At 34.6% G+C, this 25464-nt stretch overlaps 1 long non-coding RNA gene across 1 annotated transcript in view; it reads right to left on the reverse strand.

Annotated features, from left to right (window-relative positions):
* The window catches only part of LOC144368095 (uncharacterized), a 62041-nt gene extending 37433 nt beyond the window's left edge, over positions 1 to 24608 (reverse strand). Inside the window, exon 1 of the long non-coding RNA XR_013427869.1 lies at positions 24287 to 24608. This is a non-coding gene — a long non-coding RNA (uncharacterized LOC144368095). The remainder of the gene's footprint in view (positions 1 to 24286) is intronic.
* Positions 24609 to 25464: the final 856 nt, after the last annotated feature.

Raw genomic sequence — 25464 nt, forward strand, 5'->3', positions numbered from 1 at the left:
GAGAAACTGTAATACATTTGATGAAGTGGAAGAAAACTGATTTTGGCTAAAATGAAAGGTACTAGGTGGGTGGGGGAACTGTGAGAATTGTGGCTTTATACATGTATATAGCCAAGAAGTCAACACATGAACAACACTTAAGTTAGGTGACAATATAATTTATCATTCCAACCAAAATAACCTTGAAAAAAAGGGATAATAACATTTTACCCACAACATGGTCATAAGCTAAGAATAGTCTTAGTGAATTGAGATGAAGAGTGCCTCTAGGCCAAGGTTTCTTTTAACCATATTCTTGGCAGCCTTTAAACTTTGCATGGGCTGTATGTATGTGTTCGTGGCGGGGCTAAGTTTTTTACAGGAAGGGGGCCTCCAGTAGACAAACAAAACCAACTAGCATTCATCTTTTAATTCTCATCTTTCTTTCATTAAAATCTACTTTTGTTTTCTATCTTTAATGACTTTTTCCCAAATTCCTCTATGTATTTCTCTTATTTTAATATGACATGTAGTTGTTGTTGTTATTTTTTTTTTTTTTGGTTATTCTCTTCTCCGTGTATAGTGAGATAAAAAAGAATATAACCCTCCCTCTAGCTGCAACTCCCATTTACTTTAATGATCTCCAAATTTTTGTTTTAGTACTGAGCACCTTATCCTTAATTTCCTAACCTACATTTCAGCTATCTATAGACATCCACAACTTGGATTTCCTACAAGCATCTCAGACTCACTATATTTAAAATATAACTCATTTTATCTCCATGTAATTTTGTTCTTTTCCCCATGTTTACTATTACAGTGAAAGTGATAACTGTCAATCTTGCTTGCATCCAGACTGAGAATGTTCCTAGGCTCTTTATCCTCACTTACCAGTACATAAGATATTAACCACCTCCTAACTGCTGTTAATTTTATCAAATACAGAGTTCCTGAATTATTCTAACTTGATTAGAGTGACTCTGAATCCTAGTTTACCCATAATCGTCTCTTTGACTTAAACAATTATCCCAGTTTGGATTAGTACATTCCATGAGTCAGAAAGCAACTATACCGCCACACTTCCACAAGGAGAGTGAATTCCAGCTACTCTAAGCTATTTGCAGTGACTTGAGTACCTTCTTTACGATTCAGATCAAGTGTCTCCTCTGTGGAACTTCTGTGCTTTAACCCACTCAAAATCCACTACCATCAGTTTTCAGACAGTTAAGGCATCCCTTGACGTATGGCCTGGCACATCTCTAGATAGCACTTATGACTGTGTATTATCGCTATTCAGCTACTTGTCTGCCAATTGTCATCTCCATGTGGTAGCCACAATGGACAAGATTATATTGCAATCCTTTTCTTATATATTAAGCATGCATCATAGTGCTATGCAAGGAATAATAACAAAATATCTGGTTTTTTTTAATAACCTCTTCTACTGTACTGATAAATGCTGACTAAATATTATAACAATGCAGCTTAGCACATCTGCATAGCCAACTATTCATTCCCTTTGCTGTTTATTTCTTCCTAGTTTATTTCCATTTTCATTCTTTGCCTACAAAACAATTGAGTAAAAGAATTATGTATATGGCAAATGATTTTATTATCATTGAATCCTCCTCTGTTCCTCTTCTGTGCTTTGATTATCAGATATATTTCTGGATAAGTTGTCTTTGGAGCTAAATAATCTGTCTCTGAACACTTTGCCTGTGCCTAGTAACTCTAATTTTTTTCACAAGTTAATGCCATATACTTACTGTTGGACACAAAAGAAAATTTAAACTCCACTATAGGCCTTCCAATATGCTATAGTTTGGATCTTCAATGTCCTTCCAATGCCCATGCATCAAAAAGCTCCCAATTTGGAGCTTGGTAGGTGGTGAAAACATTAAGAGGTAAGGTCTGGTGTGAAGTCATGTGGTCACCATCGCATACCCTTAGAGAGGATAGTAAGACCTCAAATGTTTTCACGTTTTGTCTTTTCACATCCTGACCATGAGGTGAATGATTTTGCTCCACTGTTCACTTTTGGTCTTTATGTGCTGCCTTTACCACAAAACCAAAAACAATGGGGCCAACCAATTATTGGCTATATTCATCACAATTATGTACCAAAATAAATAAATTTGCTTTTTAAGTTGATCGTCTCAGGTGTTTGGTACAGTAATGGAAAGCTGACTAGCATACAATATGACTAAACGAGATATATGCCACTGATATATTGTGGGATTAAGAGGGAATAAAACATGAGAAAAATCAAAGAAGAAAAATTAAGCATCTTTTAAGTTCTTGTGTGAGAAATTCTCCCAAGAACAAATGATACCTTTCTCCTAAAGGGATCAGAACAGCCAAAAAATAAAATTTATTATTTCACAAATTTAGAGGTTTGGAGGTAGAGATGATTTAAGAGTGGAATATTTCAGTGGCAAAATGACATCACCAGTGACCTGAGTTTTTTTTCTATCTTTATAATCTATCATTCTCAATGAAAGTTTTTTTTTCTTTTATGGACCCAAGTTGGTTACAAATGTAGAAAATCATAGAATGAAGTCTCTCATTCTGTGTGTTTCTTTATTGGACTTTGTTCAGATAAAGCTCTTAGCACAACACTGGCTCTTCACAAATGTCTCTTCTTAGTATATTTGCCAGAATTGCATGGCAAGCCAGATTGCTAAGGAGAATTGGCTTTTCCTGGTTCTATTGTCCCACCACAATTTATTTCTTAGAGTTAGAGAAGATCCAGAAATTCATGTATATGATATATCTGAAAGAAATGGTGCTTTTGTTAATGCAGAAGAAAGAAGGAAATATTAGTAATAAGAAAAAACACCATTTATTATATTATGTCTTTATTCTACATCATTAAGCACTCCCTCAGGTCAGAACCAATCGAGTCTAGGACTACACACATTCAAGATGCAAAAAATTGTGTCTCTAAACATCTTGTATCCATCACTGACAATATATATATAGCATATTAAAAAAAAACTTCAAAAGGAAAAGTAATAGGTTGATTTGAGTTTGAATTCAGGCAAGTCTTCTTATTTGTTATGATCACTTATATTTCTCACTAAGCTTCACTTTCTTCACCTAGAAGATGAAAATAATGAGATAAAAATCCTTTGTGGCAACACAATGTTTTTCTGCAATCGTCTGATAGTTATTTTTGCTTTTCCTTTATGACAATGTTAAGATCTTTGGACTTCCATGGCTTGATTCTACATATTAGAAAGTTAAAAGTTACTACTGTATTCTAACCATAAGTAAAACATCAGAGATTGGAAATATCAACAGCTCTTCTTGGATTTGCAAGAGAGATGAAGATACAAAGCAAACCATAGCCCCAAGATTGGAGAGACAGGAAAACACAAGGAGTCACCACTTAACTCAGCAGAGATTTGTCAGTGTAAAATATTACAGGAACCAGTTCTGGGGTAGAAAAACCTGAGATATAATTGATGAATTGCTGGAGGCTCAGCGTGAATAGTCTGAGAATTCAAAACTCCAGGAGAACCCAGTTATAATCCTCCAACACTTTTGTCATATTTGCCTCTAGGAGCTTGACAAGGTTCTTGCAGTAAATATTGAAGAAAAATTCCCTCATGCCTCCAGCAGGGGTAAGGAAAAAAAATGAATCCTTTTGCAAATATAAGAATACTCTATTCTTAGAAGACCTTCCCTGAGGAGAAACTAGTTACAGAGCTTAATTTAATGGTATGTTATCAGAGACTAGACTGAAGGAAGGTAAATATTCAACGCTGGTCACCTCTAACCTTCCATATGGGAGAAGGGAAATAACAAAGTCCAACCCACTCTAACCATCTCGTCCCATGTAGAAGATGAGAAAGAAGCTGAGAAGCACATGTGAAGTTCCATCGAGATACGGAAGTGCACTAAAAGACTCAGCCCCAGGACTACAGAACACTTCTCCTCCTCCCACACTCAACACCATATGATTATGGGCTTATTTACAGCAGTTCTTCTTCCCAATATATCATGTCTGTCTGTCAAGAAAACTTTTACAGGGCATGTTAAAAGGGTAAAAGTACTACTTGAGAAAACAGAGCAGACATTAGAACCAGACATGGGAAGGAGGTTAGAATTATCAGGCAGGGAATTTGAAACAGTGATTAACACACTAAGGGCTATGATGGATAAAGGAGTGAGAAAGAAAGAGAAAATGGGTGATGTGGACAAGAAATGGAAATTCTAAGAAAAAATAAAAACTACTAAACCATTGCAACAGAAATGAAGAATGACTTTAACAGACTTATTTGTAGGCTAGAGTAGCTAAAGGAAGGATCTCTTATTTTGAGGACACCTCAGTAGAAACCACCAAAATTGAAAAGCAAAGGGAATAAAACCTTCAAAAAATCCAGGATTGTGAGACAACTACAAAAAGTACAACTACATATATATAACAGGAATTCTGGAAGGAGGAGAAAGAGAAAAAGAAGAAAAGATACATTTGAATATAGTGACATAATTTTTCCTCTATTAATGTCGGATTAAGGAGTCTCAGAGAACTCTAAAGCAGGATAAATGCAAATCAAAACAGAAAAAAAATCTGTATCTAGAAATATCATTTCAAAGTTTGTAAAACCAAAGATAAAGAAAAGTGCCCTGTAGGATGAGAAAGGATAAAACCACCTTACTTATAAAGGAATAAAGATAAAAAACATATATGTGTTTTTTGGAAGAAAGAAAGAGTGGAAGGAAATATTTAAAATGTGAAAGGAAATAAAAAACAATCTAGAATTTTATTTCCTAAGATATTACCTTCCAAAAATAAAGGTGCACTGAAGACTTTCTCAAATAAAAATTAAGGAAATTTGTTGCCAGTAGACAAATTTTGCAAAGAATGTTAAAAGAAGTTCTTTAGAGAGAGAAAAAAAATGATTTTGACTAGAAATGGGGATATACATAAAGAAAGAAGGAATACAACGAAGAAATAAGTAAAGTTTTAAAAACACACTTTTTAAAATCAATTAATCTAAAGTAACAGTTTGTTCAAAATCATAATGCCAAAAATATATTCAATTACACTTGCTTATGTCTGTATCGTTGACTACATATGTGTTTATGCATGCTTATGCATATAGTTGTCCCCCTTTATACTCAGGTACACATTCTGTGGTTTCAATTACCCATAGTCAATGCTGATCCAAAAATATTGACTGGAAAATTCCAGAAGTAAACATTACAAATTTTAAATTGTGTACCACTTGAGTAGAGTAATGAAATCTTTCACCATCCTGCTTTGATGGTATTTGATTCATCATGCCCTGGACATGAATTGCCCCTTTGTCTGGTGCATCCATCTATGTATATATACCTCCCACCCCTTAGTCACATAATAGCGGTCTAAGTTATCAGATGGTCTGTCACAGTATAATAGCACTTGTGTTCAAGTAATCTTCATTTTATTTAATAATGACCCCCAAATTCAAGAGTAGTGATCCTGGCAATTTGGGTAAGCCAAAGAGAAGTTGTAAGGTGCTTCCTTTAAGTGAAAAGGTAGAAGTTCTTGACTGAATAAGGAAAGAAAAATAATTGTATGCTGAGATTACTAGATCTACAGTAAAATTAAATATTTCAAGGAAAAACCACATTTACGTAACTTTTATCCCAGTAAATTGTTAAACTTGCTCCATCTTATTATCGGTCATTGTTTTTAATTTCATCCTGGGCCTAGTTTATAAATTTATAATAGATACATAAATAGAAAAATCCACAGTAGCCTATGTAGGGTTTGGTACTATCTGAAGTTTCAGGCGTCCACTGAGAGGGGTTTAGGACATATCCCCAGTGGACAAGAGGGGCTCCTGTAAGTAAAATGAAAGACATCAATGACTCAAAGAAAGGGAAGAAGGAACTAGGAACACTTTGTTATAATAAAGAACACACATTGCCTGCAAAATGCAAAGTGTTATTTGAAAGTAGACTGGAATTATCTGTAAATGTACATTGCAAACTCTAGGGAAAACATTTAAAAAGTAAAAAAAAAAAAGAATAATTATGGAATTATCAGAAGAAAAAATACAACCATATAAAAAGCTCAATTAACTGCCCCCTCCCTCAAAAAAAAGCAGAGTGTGGAAGGTAAAAATGAAAATGAAGCATAATCACAAATTTTAACAAATAAAAAACAATAACAATTATGTAGCTATTAATCCAATATCAATAATCACTTTGAGCACTAATAGCCTCAACAACAACAAAAGAGGCTCAACTATATGTTTTCTCAAGAAACCCACTATAAATATTAATATAGATAAAGATTAAAAGAAAATGCATGGAGAAAGCTATACCAGCTAACACCACTAAGCTTTAATTTTAATTCATTTCACAAAGAACTCAGTTCAGACCACAGAAAGTTACCAGAAACAAAGTGTGTCATCACACAGTGACAGAACGCAATTTACTAATATCAAAACTGAAAGAGGGGACATTACCTCAGATACAATGATACAATGGATATTTGAAGGATAATAAAGAAATACTATGAACAATTTTTTTTCTATGCCCACATATTTCCTAGAAAGAAAAGAAATACTTCCTTCAAACACACATTAACCAAACTTATGGGAAAAGAAGACCATTCAAATAGGCCTATATTTATACAATAAATTGATTCAATAATTAATAATCTTTCAAAACAGGAAGAATCAGGGCCAGATGGATTCAATGAAGACTTCAACAAAACACTTAAGGAAGAAATTATACCAATTCTCTACAATCTCCAGAGAATTGCTAAAGAAATACTTGCTAACTCATTCCTATGGGACCAATATTACTCTAATACAAAAACCAAAGATGTTGTATTAAAAGAAAAGTACAGATCAAGTTCTCTCATAAACATAGATGCAAAAACAATATATTAGCAAATTGAATCAAATAATATATAAATAGAGGTTTATAAAGGTGGGATATATATAGATATACACATATATATATATACATATATATGTATGTATATTTATATACACATACATATATACTCTTCTTTAGATATCTCTATCTCTCACACACACATACACACACACACACACACACACACACACACACACATAAAAAGAAGTATACACCATGAACAAGTAGTTCCTACCCCATGTGTGAAAGACTGGCTCAACATTTGAAAATCAATTAATGTAATCCATCCCATCAACAGGATTTTAAGAAAAATCACATAAAGTTACAGGAAAAGAATTTGACAAACTCCAATATGATTAACACCAGTCATGATAAAAACTCTCAGTAAACCAGGAATTAAGAAGGAAACTTCCTTAACTTTATGAATAATATTTAGAAAAAAGTATCCTACACTTTATAGTGTGAAACCATACTTTATGGTGAGAAATAGTCTCTCTAAAATCAGGGACAAAATAAAGACACCCACTCTTACCACTCCTTTTCACATTGAAAATTCTAGCTAATGCAATATGATAAGAATTAGAAATAAAGAATGTACAGATCGAATTGTAAGAAATAAAACTCTTTCTTTGCAGATAATAGGATTATATATAAAGAAAATCCAAAGTCAATTAAAACATTTTACAAGGGTTGGGGTGTAGGTCAGCAGTAGAGTGGAAGGTCCTGGGTTAAATCCCCAGAACCATCAAAATATTTTATTTCTTTAAACTAATAAGCCACTATATCAATGTTACAGTATGCAAAATTAATACATAAAAGTCAACTTATTTCCTATATGCCAGCAATAAACAGTGGAATTTGAAATTGAAATTAAAATTATAACACATATACATTAGCATTCCCCTAAAACAAAATGTATAGGTATACAATTAAAATAAATAAAGGTACAAGATCTATATAAAGTAGCCATGAAATTTTGATGAAATAAATCAATGAGCTAATAAATGAAGATATGTTTCATATTCATAGATAGGAAGATTCAATATTGTTAAGAAGACAGTTCTTTCACCTTGATCTATAGATTTAATGTAATATCAATCCAAATCCCTGCAAGTTGTTTTTTGGATGTCAACAAACCATTTCCAAAGTTTATATATAAAGGAGCAAAAAACCCCTGAAGAGCCAACACAATATTGAAGGTGAAGGACAAAGTTGGAGCACTGACAGTACTCAACTTTACAATTTACTATTAAGGGGCAGTAACTAAAATAGAATGAGATGTACAAAAGAACAGACAAATAGATCAGTGGAACAGAATGAAGAGACCAGAAATGGATATATATATATATATATATATATATATATATATATATATATATATATATAAATTGATCATTGATAAAGGATCAAAGGCAATGCAATGGAGAAAATATTGTCTTTTCAATAAATGGTGCTACAAAAATTGGACAACCGTTTGCAACAAAACAAAACAAAAAACAAATATAGTCATCGACCCTATATACCCTCATGTAATTAATTCAAAATGAATCACAGATCTAAACATAAAATACAAAACTATTAAACTGATACAAGTTGAGAGAAGAAAATCAAGATGACTGTGGATTTGGTAACAACTTCTTAGATACAAACTAATCCAAAAAAGAAATTGATAAACTGACTTTATTTAAGTGAAAAACTTCTTCTCTGCAAAAGATAACATCAAGGGAACTAAAAGATGAGCCACAGGCTGACAGAAAAAAAAATGGGCAAAATAGGATTCTAATAAAGGATTTCTATGCAAAGAATAACTCAGAGTTCAGCAGTAAGAAATAAAATGACTCCGTTTATAAATATGACAAAGAGAGACTTTAGCAGAGATTTCATCAAAGAAAATATAAAGGTGAAGAATAAGCATTTGGAAAGATGCTCCACAACATATGTCACCAGGAAAGTTCAAGTTGAAATAACACAGGAAGCCACTACAAGTCTATTAAAATGACCGAATTCAGAACACTAACAACACCACATGGAGCAACTGGAACTCCCATTCATGGCTATTAGGAATGAAAAGTGATACAGCCACTCTGGAAGACAATTTTGCAATTTCTCAGTAAACTGAACAAACCCTTGCCAGATGATTCAGTAATATATCTCCTTTGTATTTAATCAAAGGAGCTGAAGGTTTATGACTCCCAAAACTCCTCTGTATTCGGATGTCTGATCTTTTTTTTATAATTGACCAAACTTGGAAGCAATCAAGCTGACCTTCCATAGGTGTATGGATAAACTGTAGTACACCCAGATAATGGAATATTATTCAGTGCGAAAAAGAAAGGACCTACCCAATCCTGAAGATGTGGGAAATCCTTAAAGGCATGTTGCTAAGTGAAAGAAGCCAGTTTGTAAAGGATACATGCTATATGACTCCAACTTCATGACATTCTGGAAAAAGCAACATTATAAAAACACTAAATCTTTCAGTGGTTGTCAGAGTTTGGGGTAAGGGATGGCAGAGGGTTGAAAAATAGGAGAACAGAGGATTTTTAGGACAGTAAAAGTACTCTGCAGGGTTCTGTAATGGTAGAGACATATAATTATACATTTGTCCAAATGTACAACACCAAGGGTAAACCCTGGAGTAAACTGTGGATTCTGACTACAGTATAACAAGAGTACCAATGTGATGGGTGTAATCAATAATGTGTAATGTATAATAAGGCTATACATATATAAAGGAATGGGATACGTGGAAATCTGAACCACCCTCTTATTTTTGCTGTGCACCTAATAGTAGTCTAAAAAAATAGAGTCTTCTATGAAAAGTAAAATAGAAAACTTTTGAGTTCTTTAATGTGTCTTCTTTTATACAGTCCTAGTAGCTAGCACAGTGGCAGAGTTTCTGCCCAGTAAGTACATTCAACTAATAACTAAAGGACTAGGCCATAAAAAATGTTTATTAAAGCGTGTTGCATAATGTTTGGCATATAGTAGACATTCAATATTATTAAATCATCACTGATGATTTGAATATCTTGACAGAAATAATTGCTACTTACATTTAAGCAATGATAATTAGAATGACACAGCTTATTGGAAAGCACAACACATGGCAGTTAAGGTAGCTGTAGTGAAGTCCTGCCCTCTTTGCAACTAACCCTGAAAAATGGTTTTCGCTTACTGATCCTAGTTTTCAAACTTGTAAATTGGGTACATTACCTACCTTTTAGTGCTATAGTGATGTTGTGATAACAAAACATCTGTTAAAGTTAGTGACTAATCCTGTAATCACTTAAAAAAATGTGTCAAAGTTTGGCTAATAAGAATAAGCAAAGAATCACCAAAATGATCAATTGCTTCCTAACCAATTAATAGTAACTTTTTAATTTATCAATGATCTTGGGTGATTTGATTCATCTGTTCCAATAACTTTACTTTTTAGCATAAGTTTGATATGAAATTACTTATATTATTTCATTTAACAGATGGAAACACTGAGTTTTACATGTACCAATATTATTTCCCCATGACTACACAGTTTTTAGAACTAAAAGCAAGTTTTATATTTATGTTTGCCTGATTCTGGAAACAGGTTACTTATTTACAACATTATAAGGATGTTCAAGCTAAGTTTACATGGCTGGTTAATGTGAAAAAAATGGTATGATAAGGAATCAGGTAATAAGATATTTTTGGTTCTCTCAGTGAAGTCATAGTTAAATATTTCAGCAGAAAATTCCTCTTCATGATACCCTTTGATAAAGCAGATATTAAACCTACTTTGGTTTCACTATTGAGAAATAATCTCCATTTAAAGCCTTATTAAAATATCTTATTCATATCCCTTAAAATTAAATTTATCTTACTTATAAGACAAAAATTGGTATTTAATGCTCAACTAGCCATCACTGAAATCACTGGAGGTACCGTAGCAAAAGTGAAATATTTGGAAGATGATTCAGAATTTTCCATTTCCAGTTCACAGGAGAATAAGATTCCCACTTGACAGAGAAAACAAGAAATCATAGTCTTCAGAAGGGACATTGAAACTATAAAAATTAATGTGTGGATCTTCCAATATTATACTTTGGGTATAACATTATAGGCAATAACCATATAATGAAAAGATGTCAGAAGAACATATCGGTCAACACAATCTCTAATAGGGTTCCGGTCTCATGGAAACAATCACTGTCTTAAGGAAAACATGCAGTTGTCCCTGCATATCTGGCATATTGTCTTTCAAATGGCAGGTGCTCAATAAATGTTTCCTGAAGAAGCAAATGAATGAATGAAGAGACAGGAGATGAAAAAAGAAAGTCTTTTTGGACACAGTATAGTCTAAACAGACTTTTAAGAAATCAATGTGCAGACATGAATACTTAAATGATCTTCAATGTGAAATTTTGAACTAGAAAAATTGATGGAATTTTTTCAGGAATCAAAGTTCCATAGGGCAGGATGAGATTGGCAAAGAGAGGAAGTAGAGACACTACATAAAAATAGAAAGAAAATAAAAATTATTGTGAATCGAAGCTCACCTTCCCCCATGGTCCCTGTTGTTCTAGTCATTTCAAAGTAGTGGAAAAAGAACATAGTGCAGGAATCATACTCATAAGCTAACTTGCTCCAAAATTTTAAAATGAACATGAAAATATAAGATGTTCCATCCCAGTGACTTTAACATTCTAGGCATCTCTGGCTTCATGAAAACCATATCAGCCTTCTGCAGTTACTGTTCAATATGCCTCACATTGGGTAAAACAATACCCAAGGTACGGAGGTGCTGAAAGGCTTAGTTATTGTTAGTTAAGGGAGTTGACAATCTTGGATAAAAAGCACTCTTAGTGCAAAGCGGAATTGTAATCAATGTCTTTGTCATTTGAACCACATTGTTTGCAGTGTAACCAATTGTGAAACAACATAGATTCAACAACTAAATTAGAAAAACAGATGCTTCTTTTGTTTAGAAATTTTAGTCCCATCTAGCCCTATTGTATATCATTTTCTTTGACTTACACAACATAGAAAGAAAAATCACAGAGCATAATACAAAAATGCAGAAACATATTTAGCAAATTTGTGGATTTCATAAGTCATTTATAAACTTTGGATTTACAAACAATCTCAAAGCCTTTTGAAAATATTTATAAACACAAGAATCTCTATAATGCTACACATAATTATACCATGCCATTTCAAAAGCATATTTCAGAGAGGGAGTTTATGCAGAATATCAAGTTTCCTATTTGGGGTTTGTCTTGGAGACAGTGAACAATTTATTTTTCAATCTGTCTCCAGCGATGCCCATGATTAAGCTAAATACATTGGTGCAATGAGAGGAAAGAGATTTATCTTGTGCATAATTTTTAAATTGACTTGTGACATTAGGAAGTCAATCTACAGAGTGGGATTTATTTCCTCAGTTCACTAAGTTCCAACTCATTTTTGTTTCTCCACAATCTCAACTATTTTTAAGGAGATTAAGAAGTTCACTTTTAATGTTTTTTGAACTACCATACTTCTTATGATTTAAAAAACTAGCATCTCTAAATTTGCATGCAATCATTGGCTTTATTTATTCCAGTACAGCTTCAATTCTAGGCTTTTGTACAACACAGATTTGCATAGGAAACACACATAGAAAGGTTGGTAGTCTTTAACAGGAGACACTCTACCAATGTTCAAGAGGAAATAGGAGGTCCAGACATGCATAAACACTCACATCTGATAAGCACTAAGGGGGAAAAAACACAGTTTGTGTTTATGATGACAAGTTTAGACAATCAAAAGTATAAACAATAAAATATGTTTTGCTAAGTTTACAGCACATCATTGTGGGCATAAACTTAGGGATTTAAGTTTTTGTTTGTAATCCTCCCATTTGAGGTGCTTCCATTTTGTTTATATCAACCACATTTTACTTCCAGCAACTTTTTTTTAAAAAGTCCTTTGGCTTGCAGATCAAATAACTCTCACTAAAACACTAGACCTCTCTGTGAGCAGAGTATAAATTAATCAGAATCCTAAGGAGTAAATTTCCTGTTTGTTGCAAATGGGATAAAAACTGCTGTATTTAAACCATGGGGTCAGTTAGCAAGGCCCAAGCAACCTCAACCTGCTCCCAAAATCCCTTTGTCTTATTGTGGTAATAAAAACAGATGACAGGTGGATGAGTGGCTTTCTAGAGCGAGATATGGCCTTGACTCTTACTACTAAATCTCCTATCAGAGCAGCATCTGTGCATAATAGATGTATAGTCTGGTAAACAATTCTGTCTGGACCTATTCTCTTATCCATGAGAGAATATTGGACCTAGTTTCTTATCCATGGACCTATTTTCTTATCCATGAAATGGGTAAAATAATGCATTTACATGAAATTAAGAATTTGATGACATGATACATGCAGAATTTTTGTGGACATATAACATCTGTTCAATAAATTTCAATTTGCTACTCTTTCTTCTTCCTATTACCTTTGTTCATTCATTTCCAAACATAGTAAAACCAAACTGAAAAAATTTAGACTATACTATAAAAATAAAATAGAGGATATTTTAGTTTGTCTCGTCAATCTAAAGTTAGTCAGCTAAAAACCAAAGAGTTAACATAATAATACATCAGATAGAATTATTTGTCCACTTGACTTACACATAGAACTTAGTAAATTCAACTGTCTTTGAAAATAAAAAAAAAAAAGAAGAGTTGAGCAAGCTAAAGAAAATGAGATAGGACAATTCGGTAATTCCAGAAGATTCTTCCCCCCATTCCACTAGTGGAGAGCATGTAAACCTCACCAGGCAAGAGGTGGAGCACATGACTTGGCTCTCCATTCAGCCATTGCTTATCACCAAGTAGAGCACGATTCTATTATCTAATGATATTTCTTTTCAAAACAATATTATACTTAAATTCTTGTCAACTATTTCATTTGACACACTAATAAGGAAACAACAATCTGTTCCAATGCTGAAGGAAAGGATTGGTTTTCAAGTCTTCAACATGATCTTTCTCTGAGAGATTGTTGTCTGAAAAATAATATACACACACACACACACACACACACACACATATATATATATATATATATATATATATACTCACACATATATACTCATATCTTATATGAACACAATATACATAAAATGTAAATATAATTTTCTTCTCTGATTTTAGGGTTTAATTCATATTTAATTTGACACTATATTGCATTAAAATTTCAGTATATAATAGAATTTATATTATTATTCTATTATGTTATTGTTAAGGAGCATACAGGAAAGTAAAACAGTATATATACACTACGTATATGTGTATATACATCCAGATAATTTTAGCTTATTGTTATTGAAAAGAAATTTTTGCTAATGGATTATCAAATTTTTGTTGTTTAAAGAAATATTTTCAAATCTTGTGTTTTGGAATTGAAATTAAAGGACAGACAATAAGAGTAAGCATTAGTAAATGCTAAACTAATTAGGGAGATTGTGATTAATTCGGAAATTTCTGAGACAAAATCAAGTGCATTTACTATTTTGTATTGGAGGGGAAAGCAAAATCATTATTATAAGTTTCAGAATAAATGCTTAAATTAGAAAGCTTAGACAAATACTTGAGAAAACATGATTATCAAAATGAACCACCTGGTACACATTTGCATGCACCACATCCACCCACCAATTAATCATGTTTTCAGAAGTAAACGAACAATTAAAATAATAGTAGTGAAAAGAGGTAGATACTATTGGATTCTCTTGAACTCTGGGATAGCAAGAGCAAAGAAAAAATTTACTCTGAAGTTCATTATCTAGAGAATCAGACAAATTCTTCACTCTTCCAAGTTTTATGAATCCTGCAGCAGTTTAAGGTAAATGACAGAAAGGGACTAGCAAACATCTTCACAGGTACAATACAGAAGGATTTGGACCCCCAGGCAATTAAAAAACTTCACCTTATTTTTGAGTTTTGATTTTAAGGCTGGGATTCTGGAAGAGAAATGAGGTTATATGCTGTGAATAGCTATCTATATCCCAGAGGTGTCTTGGCACTTGGCTCAAGATATTGCAATGATGGACTAAGATAGTTCGCCAAATAATGAGTACTTCAAAAAATATTTAAGCTGCAGATTAAAAAGCAAGAGAATAAATGTAAGACATTTCTAATACCAGTTACTATAAAGTGCAAAGAATACGAGTCATAAAGACTATGCCTGGTAATTTATAAAGCAAAGCGAAAAGGAAAGGTATCACAATCAATCCTTGAGGTCAATCAACACAATAATTCTAGTGTTTGGGAAATCAACAGAGCAAACTTACAATCTTAGTAGAAAAAGGTAAATATTTATTATTAATATTAATCAGTTGTGTAGAGCAACTCAAGTTTAGAATCCAGAAGTGAAAGGGTATAGATTTAAAAAAAAAAAAAAAAGTCCACAGCAAGTATATAAAGTGAGATAGATTTGTACGTCCATGAAATATAAATTTGTAGGGAAATCCATGATTCAGAGAATGGCTGCAAACTGGCAGCATCTTATTGGAAGCAAAGAAAAGAAGGGATGCAAGTAATATTTATTTATGTGAGACACTTAAAACTGTTCAGCCAGAGAAAATGGAAAATGCATTACTGACATATATCACAAAACACATATAAAAACAAAATATGGTAAGATGGTAAGCTTTGGTTATCTAGATTTATTAGTTTTCTATTGCTGTGTAATGAATTACCACCAACAATGAATTATCCACCTCCAAATACACACACACACACACACACACACACACACACACACACACACACACACCACCTATTTGCTTGTTTAGAGTTCTAGAGCTTAGAAATCTCACACATGTTGCTCGGTTAATTGCTCAAGATCTCACAATGTCAAAATCAAGTTCTTAAACTGGATATTCATCTGAACACACAGAGAAAGAATCTCCCAAAATCATTCAAAATTTTGGCCGAACTCAAAGTCTGTGATCTTAGGCCTGAGGTCTGAGGTCCCTGTTTCCCTGCTATCAGCCAGTGGCTACTCCCAGCTCCTAAAAGTCATCTGCATTTCAAGTCACGTGTCCTCCTCCATCTTCAACCTAGCAACTGCACTTTGATTCTATTTCTTGCTTTGAATCTTTGATTTACTTGTCTGTGAGCAGGCAGAGAAAATTCTACTTTTAAGATGCCTTTGTGATTATATAAGGCCCACCCTGTCTTAAGATAAACTGTGCCATAACCTAGTTGTGGTAGTAAAATTTGCCATATTCATACCCCAGGGACTGTACCTATAATAAACACAGTGGGGTGGGAAAAATCAGGGGCCATCTTAGAATGCTGCCTACTACAGTGGACATTGTCACAGTTGTTTTTGACCTATGCAGAGAAAGTGATTCCCCATGAAGTGATAAACCACAGATGGGTCCACAGGGAAGTGAGTCTCTGTGATCTGCGCTGTCCTAGCTCCTGGGAGTACAGTGTCACTCTCCAGGTGCTGTTAAGAGAGGCAGCAACAAATTGGAGCATATTCAGAGACAGAATGTTCTTGAAACTGGGGCATAGAAGGAATGTCTGAAAAAAAAACCTGTGGTCATTTAATGTGCAGTAGAGGAGTCGTTGGAAAGAAATTAGTTATTTTCTCCACTTGGTCAATATTTTCTCCGCAAAGTCAATATTCACTGTGTGGTTTTAGGACTCATGGTAACAATGAATAGGTGAAGACGCAATTAAAATACATGGAAGAAGTCCCTAAAATAAAATTCTGTAAAATCTCTGGGTTTTCATACCATGGGTACCTAACCACTTTATTAGAGACTTTATTCTTTAGAATACAAGGAAATAAGTATTAAATATAAAATTAATTTATGATTTAATTTGTGTAAGAAACACTAGGTTAAGCAATTTTACAGTGCTTTCCTCCCATGGCAAGATTTCTTGGAGATTTTATTATGATTCTGTGCTTTCTAATGCAGGGTTACCGCACGCAAAATTTTCTAAATTAATTGAACGCTAAACTTTTTTTCATTTAGACACCCTTGTGACTGGTGTTTTACCAGTTTTACTGGGTAAACCGCTGTGTTTTATGGGGAATTCATACATCAGAGAGTGGTTGATATAACCAATACAGTCTCTTTCATGATTTCAGGACACATTCGGGTGCTTTCCTAGAACTGGATTATCTTGGCCAATATGAGCTGAGCATGTACACAAAAGCCTTAGAAAATGAGCATTGTCTATTTGAAGGCTTATGAGACTTAAGTGGATCATATTCATTCACATAGAAACAAGTGAGAGAAGAGTGCTCAGGACCTTGCCTCCTTGAAGTACAAATAATTGAATAAAAGATTGTCATTATTAAATACATTGCAAAATACTAGTCCCAAATCCAACAAAAACTGTTAGCAATAGAAGAAGAAAATTAAATATATATGTATATATTGTAATCTTTAGTCTTAGTTAATAATTTAGGAAATAATCTCCATCTTTCTGATTCTTATGTGATTGGAACCTAGTAAAATCTATCAACTCAGACTCTGCATCTGTAGTGTTATCTTGACTTCTGTGTTGAGAAGTTAATTTTCATAACAGTATCAGAGGCTTTCCTTATTGTTTCTTTGAATGCAAATCAATAGGTCTGTCTTCTTATATGACCCTGTAGCCAAGTGAAACTAAAACTATCTTTATATGATTAAAATTTTTCTCATATAGATCCTGAGGTTCATTTTAGAAAATGCTGCAGTCCAATAAATTCAGCAGGTTTTTGTCATTTAGAATTTTTATTAAAAAGCTTGAAGATAAAATATAATTGACTCTTCATATCCCTAGTACACCCAAAGTAGACATCAGTAGAAAAAATATTATACAGAAATCTCTTCCAAAGGAATCTCACAATTACTGAGCTAGAAAGAGAACTTCTATATCCTCATTTCCAGCTTTACAGGGGGAAAAAATCAAAATGGTAACAGTGATGTGACTGGAGCCCATTCTTTCTCTTATTCCAGTTCTCTTGTTTTAGATTTCATTGTTCATAACTTTTTTATTATCTTCAGTCCTCATTATCTTCTGTGTGCATGTGAAATACTGTACTATAAATACGATGATTTTTTTATAATAATACTAACACGCTACATTCAAATATCAAGTGGTCAAATGTCCAAAATCATTTTGTTCAAATATCATTTCTAGATGCAAACTTAGAGTTCTCTAATCACATATTTTCCATGTTTGTATCTTCTCACTGATAACTTTGAATTTGACTATTATTTTCAGTGCCATATATATAGGTAACACTCCAAGATCAACCTCAGATCAATTTTTAACAGAAAAGTGCTCAAATAATACTAAGGCTCCTATAAATTTACATGAATGCTATATAAATCTACATCTCTACAGAAGTTCTCATATCCAATAAAGCAGCAAGTCTATCAATCAGCTAATTTAAGTGGAAAACAATTTATTTTTTACTCTAGGTTTATCTTTTGGGTCACATCACATGTCTTTAATTAAGATTCCTAATTTTAAGATGACAGAATGTAATATTATTCCTGTTAAACATTGGAAGTGTGGGGAGGATCTCCAGAAGGAGAAAAGAGAGGGAAAAGAGAGATGCTTTAATAAGAAAGTCCTACGTAGAAAGAACATAATACTTTTTAAAAAAGTACTTGCCACCAATGTAATATTCTTAAAAATAGAACATCTCAATTTATCCAAAGACAGGTAATATCTGTGTAAAAATCTCATCTTAACCCACCAGTGTCCTTCAGCCTGTGCTGAGAAGCACCAACTCTCAGGCTGGGGAATAGTCTATCCTCCCAGGTCCACTCAATTCCTGGCCTATAGGCTGAGATTGCCACCAAGGGAGCCAATTAGTGCCAAATATGTTGGTGGTTTTTTGATGTAGGAAAATCTCCCCTAAGAACTGGACTGAGATGAGCCATCAAATGATAGTGATTTTCAGTCACTAATGATCTGGGATTTAAATAGAGACTTTTAATTGGGTTACCAAGCAACCTGCAAATATTTTGGTGATACCTGCTGAGTCAATTGGGTAGTTTGTAACCCGCTCTCCTCTGATTATGTTATCTTTGATATGAGTACATTACATATTATCAATGATCAGCATGCGTTTTTTCTTTGTCATTAGCCAAGAAAAGGCATCCTTGAGTCTTTTGTTCCCTTCTTGCCTTATGTTTCCATATGTCCAAAAGAGGGTGTGATCAGAGTCAAGGGTGGCTACAGGGAACATAGGAAAAGCCTTCATTAAGTTACCCTCTTAAGCCTCCGCCTTCTTCTAAGAGAAGTCAGACCTCATGAAATCAGAAGGACTACAAAGGATTGTTTTGTAACTCATAATTTCCCTTAATGAACAAAGCCAGAGTTTTGTGTTTGTTTCTTAGATCAATTTTTAAAATACATAAAAAAGTGAAATGTTCAGGATATTGTTATTATGGTTTTTGTTTCACTGGAGAGTTATTTTCAAAGAAAACTTCTCAAGAAAAAAAATAAATTCTGCCTTTCATTGTTTCCAGATGCCTTTGTCAGTCCCTGTGGCCAAACGTATTCACTTTCTTCTGACTGCTACTGTCAATTCCTTCAGTCCTTCTTCCTCGGCTGCCTCACATGGGTCTCCCTCAGTTCCTTAAACTACAGCCTTCAGTTGTCTTGCCCCCGTTGGGGGATGGGTATTCTTTTTCCCAGCATTACGGTTCTGCCCCTCTGTCTTTTTAGGTAACATTTCACATTGGCTTTCAACCTTGTACTTCTCTAAATACACAGTGGGCTCTTCAGAAATGCTGCTTTTTCCCTTTGACATATGTGTGTGGTGTAACTCCCCCACTGTCGATGAAGCAGTGGCCAGACCTTTGCTTCTCCTCGCCTTTCTTCCATGGCCAGCGCTTCCTTTTTCCTCTGTCACTCATTTGAACTCTTTGTTAGTGGGTATCCTAAGGGAACGTGCGCTCTGATTGCCTGGCTTTGTGTTTCTTTGAGCACTTCCTTCTCTCCCTTTGAGAACTTGTCCTGGATGAGGAATAACATCAGTAGACCTAACTTTACCATTTCTACTTCTATTCCAAATGCAAACAGGTGAGTGAATGGTAACAGAACACAGTGCTGTTTCAAAGATTGCCTTAGCAAGGCCATCATAGCTCTTGATTGCATTTGATGAGTGAGGAAACTGAGGACTCAACATGTTAAAAGGCTGGCCTGTGTTACATATGTACGAGAAAAACAGCTGGGAATTCAATTTGTCCACTAACTCCTAAATCACATGCTTTGTACAGCACACCACAGTGTCTCTCATTTGAACACTGCTTCCTGACCCAGTTTCATTTGCCATTAAGTGTTCTAAACAGAAGTAAAAGTGGCAGCGAATTGCATATGTTTTATAGAGAGATGTTTCATTCATAAAACACAAACCCAATGATAATATTATTGATAAAGACATTTGAAAAAGAGATAATGGAAAAAATCATGAGAAACATAATTCAGTTCTGAGTTGAAACTCTCAAAGGAAAGCATGTCCATGCTTTTGTTATGTATTGTATACCTGTGAATCCGTGCCACCCCACATGCCAAAGTGTCAAAAACTCAATGGGATTTTTAAAAAGGAACAAGCACAAAATCTGCACACCTAACAAGGTGTTCTTTCAAAGGATTATTGCACTAAAGAGTTTTGGGTTCGAGGAATACTTTTCTGCTGTATTCTGATTTAGCACTCAGGCTTGAAAAGGTGTCTAGGGAAAGTCCATGTCTATTCTTCTATACAAACTTTCTCCAAGGGGAGTTTAGCCCTAAGACGAGCATTTCTAGGTTCCTTTTGAGCTGAATGACCAGTGGAGGTTTCTGCAAAGATCCTCTGGAAAGACAACTCACAAGCATGCCTTTGCTCAAGTTTGATCACAACAAGAAATGTGATTCCTTATGGCTTCTTTCTTTATTCATTTTTCTTTTTCTCGTGTCTTTCTCTTCTCCCACCAGCCAGAAGAGTAATATAGACCAGACTGAAAGCTGCAAGCTGGCCGCAGAATAATATCCTAATTATTTGCCTCTTACTAAGGGTTCTTCTTGACAGGTGTCAACTAGATTTAAGTGGTTGGCTGCTGGGTTTTTTTTTTTTCTTTCTTTTTGCTTTTTTCCACATTGTCATGTCTTGAAGTAGGGTTAAATGCTGACATCCCTTTGTGCTTAACTAGAGATAACTATCAAAGAAATGCATAAATTACAGCTCCAGTTACACCAAGCTCAACAGGCTCATCTGCCTTTAATGACAAGATAGAGGTACAATCGACCTGGGCTATATTTTTCTGAACAGTTGTGAAGTTTGGTCTGTGAAATCTCAGTTTCCACATGGTTCTTGCCTGCTTTTTCAGGTATTTTACAAGTGGAATATCCTAGTTAGGTATTCTATCTTTTTATCTCCTGTATGAATAAATTACAGAGCTCTGCTTCTTATCAAAGAAAACATTCACTCATCATCTAGGGAACACAAAATATTTTTTTACACCATAAATTATTCTTAAAGAAAATCTTAGATGAGTCGGGCACCCTTTGTGGTATATGCATATGTGTTTGTGAGAGACAAAGGGAGTGTGTCTGCTTGATGGCATTAGTTTTAAATCAGAGAGACAGACTACCAGACTGTCATCTTGCCTGTCAGTTCTTAAAGCAAACTCACCTCAAAAAGCAAACAAGCAAGCACCCGCCACGAACACCCTTTCCAACTCCTTGACCAATAGCTGTGAATGACAAAATGTGCCCAGCTCTTCTCCTATCATGTTTTTCCTCCCTTCTTATTGGCAGAGAATGTGATTTCATGGTAGAAGGTTGGAAAATGACCCCTTGTAATGATGGAATTTACATAAATAAATGCTGATAGCACAAAACAGATAATATGCTGTGGGTATCATCACAATAAGTTGTCTCCTACTGACACAGAGTCTAAGTTGGAAGCACACAATTATGCAAATCAAACTAATGCCAGTTGCTCATTACTGTCATGGTGGTAAAGGCAAAAACATATCCTCCACAGACAGCTCGAGGCTGGGCCACAAGCCAAAATGTTTGGTTTTGCTGACATAGTAACTGAGTCAACAAAAATAGGATATAATAGTAATACATCAGAGGAATCCACATCAGGGCAGACCTGAAGCTTAATGGACTGTGAATCCTATGTCTGTGCAGAGCGTCCTTTCACTGGTATTGACCCATAATACGTCTGCTTCCACATTTGCCGATTGTACAGAAAGAGATTACAGAAGCAATTTTTTTGGACCTGAAATGTCTGCAAGACTTTCTATTAGCTTTTCCTAAAACAGATGAGATGACATTTATAAATACTTAAATAATGTCGCATATCCCAGATTTAAACACTTTCCAGAAAATTTCAGAACACCTGCTGCTGTTTGATCAGATTTGTCCTGCGTTCTCATTATGGTGCTGGAGAGATTTTCAAACAATAGAATGCTCATTTGCCACCCAAGTACCTTTCCTCTTTAAAAAAAAATAGAAGAGTATTTCTAGGAGAATATTCCATCCTAGATAGTACCTAATAGACCTGTTTTTCACACAGGCAAACCTGAGAGCAAATGTGTCCTTAGTGAAGGAAGTCAATGAATTAATGGCTGCAAACCCACCAGTCTAATCCATCTCTCCTATGAATGACAGTATATCCTATGTGGTGAGTTGATACTATGTATGATCCTGATGCTTCACACCCCATGGTATCCACGTCCTTTGTCATGAGACTTTGCTGTTCTTCACACCATGGAATATGTTCCTTGCCCCTTAGTCTGAGTTTGGTCACTTGATTTGCTTTTTAGCAGATGGGACATAAGGTATTGTGCCTGAAGAACATTCAGCCACACCTGAGTATGCTACTCAAACACTGTCTGGGTAAAATATGTCTGGCTTTGCACACTGATGGCAGGAGTCACGTGGAAGAGACCTGAGTTGTTTTATCAAGGCGAAGATAGGTCAGTCCACAAACAGCCAACCCCCAGACAGCTGAGTGACCTCAGGTTAGAACCACCTAGTTGAGCCCAGCCCAGATCACCGTCTCACAGATTCAAGAGTTAATAGGCGCTGCGTGTTTTAACTCCCTGAGTTTTGCAATGCCTGTTAACAGATGACTGAAGAGTTTTTACAAAGTTTTATTATGAGATTAAAATATGCAAAGGAAATATACTCCATGATAACGAAAAAATGTTTATTCATTAATTCACCAGACTTAAAATATGAACATATCAGAATGCACAAAACAAACCACGATGAGATAATACTTCATAACCACTAGAATGACTATAATCAAACACAGACGATGGCAGATGTTAGCAAGGCTGTGGAGAAACTAGAGCGCTTGTGCATTGCTGATGGGAATGGAAAATGATGCAACCACTTTGGAAAACAGTTTAACAGACCCTCAAAATGTTAAACACAGCAATTCTACTCCTGGGCATGTGCCCAAAAGAAGTGAAAACCAAAGTCCATGCAAAAACTTGTACGAGACTGTTCAAATGACTGTTACCCAAACAGCCAATAAAAAGAAACAGTTCCATTATCAATTAAATGATGAGTGAATAAACAAAACCTGGCACATCCAAACAATGAAATATTCAACAGTAGAAAAAAATGTGCATGACAACATTTGAATCTTGAAAACATTGTAGTAAGCAAAGTAAATCAGTCACGAAAGACCCTATGCTGCATGATTATGTTTATATAAGATGATCAGAATAGACACACTAATACAGAAAAGAAATAGACTGATCATTGCCTAGAGCTGGGGAGAGGAAGGAGGAGGGTATGGCAAATAACTGTCAATGAGTCAAAGGGTTTCTTTGTTGATAATTAAAAAAAATAAAATTAGATCATGAGGTAGGCAGCACAACTTCCTGAATATACTAAAACTCATTTGACTGTCAACATCAAATGGTTAATTTTTGTGTTAATTTTTCCATTAGGAATATATATATATATATATAAATATATACACACACACACACACACACACACATATATATATATATATATATATATATATGAATTATATCTCAATAATCTGTTAAAAATACATAGACACTTTTGCTTCATCTTCTAACCAAATTACATCTTGGTCTTTATTTTAGTCTCCTTTTTATTCTTCTCTTTCAAATTTCTGGACCTTGGTTTTTCTTTATTTAGCTCACAGAAATGTGAGTATTGATTTGGAGAGCTTTATAGAGAAAACTAAACTCTTGCTATTATTTCTTTGGAACCACATGCTTATTTACAGTATTTGACACATTAAAAAGTGAAACGATGGAGAATTTTTGGCATCCAGTCCCAGGCACTGATTTTTCACAGGGCTCCAGCTGTCTTTCCTTATCTTGCTTTCTGTGATACTCACTCATGCTCTGCTTGCTCTTGAAATTGATCTGTTTAAAGGAAAGGGCAGCACTTACCATTTCTTCAGTACGCACATGGATGCCAGCTTCAGTGTGTTGACAGCTGCATGAGGGGCACTTGGAGCAGCCCGTGATTTAACTTTCACTGCCTCTTCTCAAGCTGCAGGTTTGAAGTTGAACTTGCCTTGTCACATGAAACTGAGTAAAGGGACAATCTCCAATTGTCACCTGCCCTGCCTCTTCTGGTGTCCCTCCCCTTTGTCCATCCCACCTCTATCTCTCACCATACTTTCTGTTCAGAGTCTCATGATTTTTTTTTGTGTGTCTAAATTACTGCTTTTTCCAGGCTAGGTCACTTGTTTCTGATGTCACCACTCTTAATTGCCCCATGGTGAAATAGACATGTTGATTATTTCATACCCTTATGCACAGAACTTCCATTGACTTCTCATCACTCCAGATAACATCAAAATTCCTCAGTGTTATTGGAATTTTGTGATCAGATGACCACATGAATCTCACAACCCCTTGCGCTTTTGATGCAATTTGATGTTCTCCAAAGGGCCTTCAGTAAATGCTCCCTTGTCTTTGTAGGTGGTGGAGGGGGAGAGATTAAAATTAAAAATACATTAAACACACCAGAGGGTGAAATGGAGAGCTGCTACTCAATGCATAAAATGTATCAGTCATTTGTGGTGAAAAAGTTCCACAGACCTCCTGTACAACAATGTGCTTAGAGTTCAAATTCTGTAGTTTCCACTTAAAAATTTGTTAGGAGGGTAGATCTCTTACCACAATGAAAAAGGAATAAATTATACATGAATATTCATATAGATATGGATTCACCTTCACAGACTTCACTTGGCATGCCCCTTTTGTCCTCTGAAAATTGTGTGCCTACTTTGCTGGAAGGAGGCCTTTTTAATACCTGAGATTTAAATGGTCTCATATTGTAATATATGAGATCAGAAAATACTACATCATAAGCTACATTTCCTTAACTCCAAAACCCACTCCTCTGTGTTGCCTGCAACACGGTATGCACACAATCACACAGTATTTTAATTTCTAGGTTTTGTTTTCTACTTTCTAACCTTAACTTATAACAGATTATGATCAGTCCCCAGCATGCCTTTTGTTCATTCCTGTCATTCATTCATTCATTCATTCATCCTTATTCCCATCCTGTCATTCATTCATTCATTCATTCATCCTTATTCCCTCTGATATATAGC

The sequence above is a fragment of the Ictidomys tridecemlineatus genome, chromosome 11 (genome assembly GCF_052094955.1).
Source record: "Ictidomys tridecemlineatus isolate mIctTri1 chromosome 11, mIctTri1.hap1, whole genome shotgun sequence".
NCBI lineage: Eukaryota > Metazoa > Chordata > Mammalia > Rodentia > Sciuridae > Ictidomys > Ictidomys tridecemlineatus.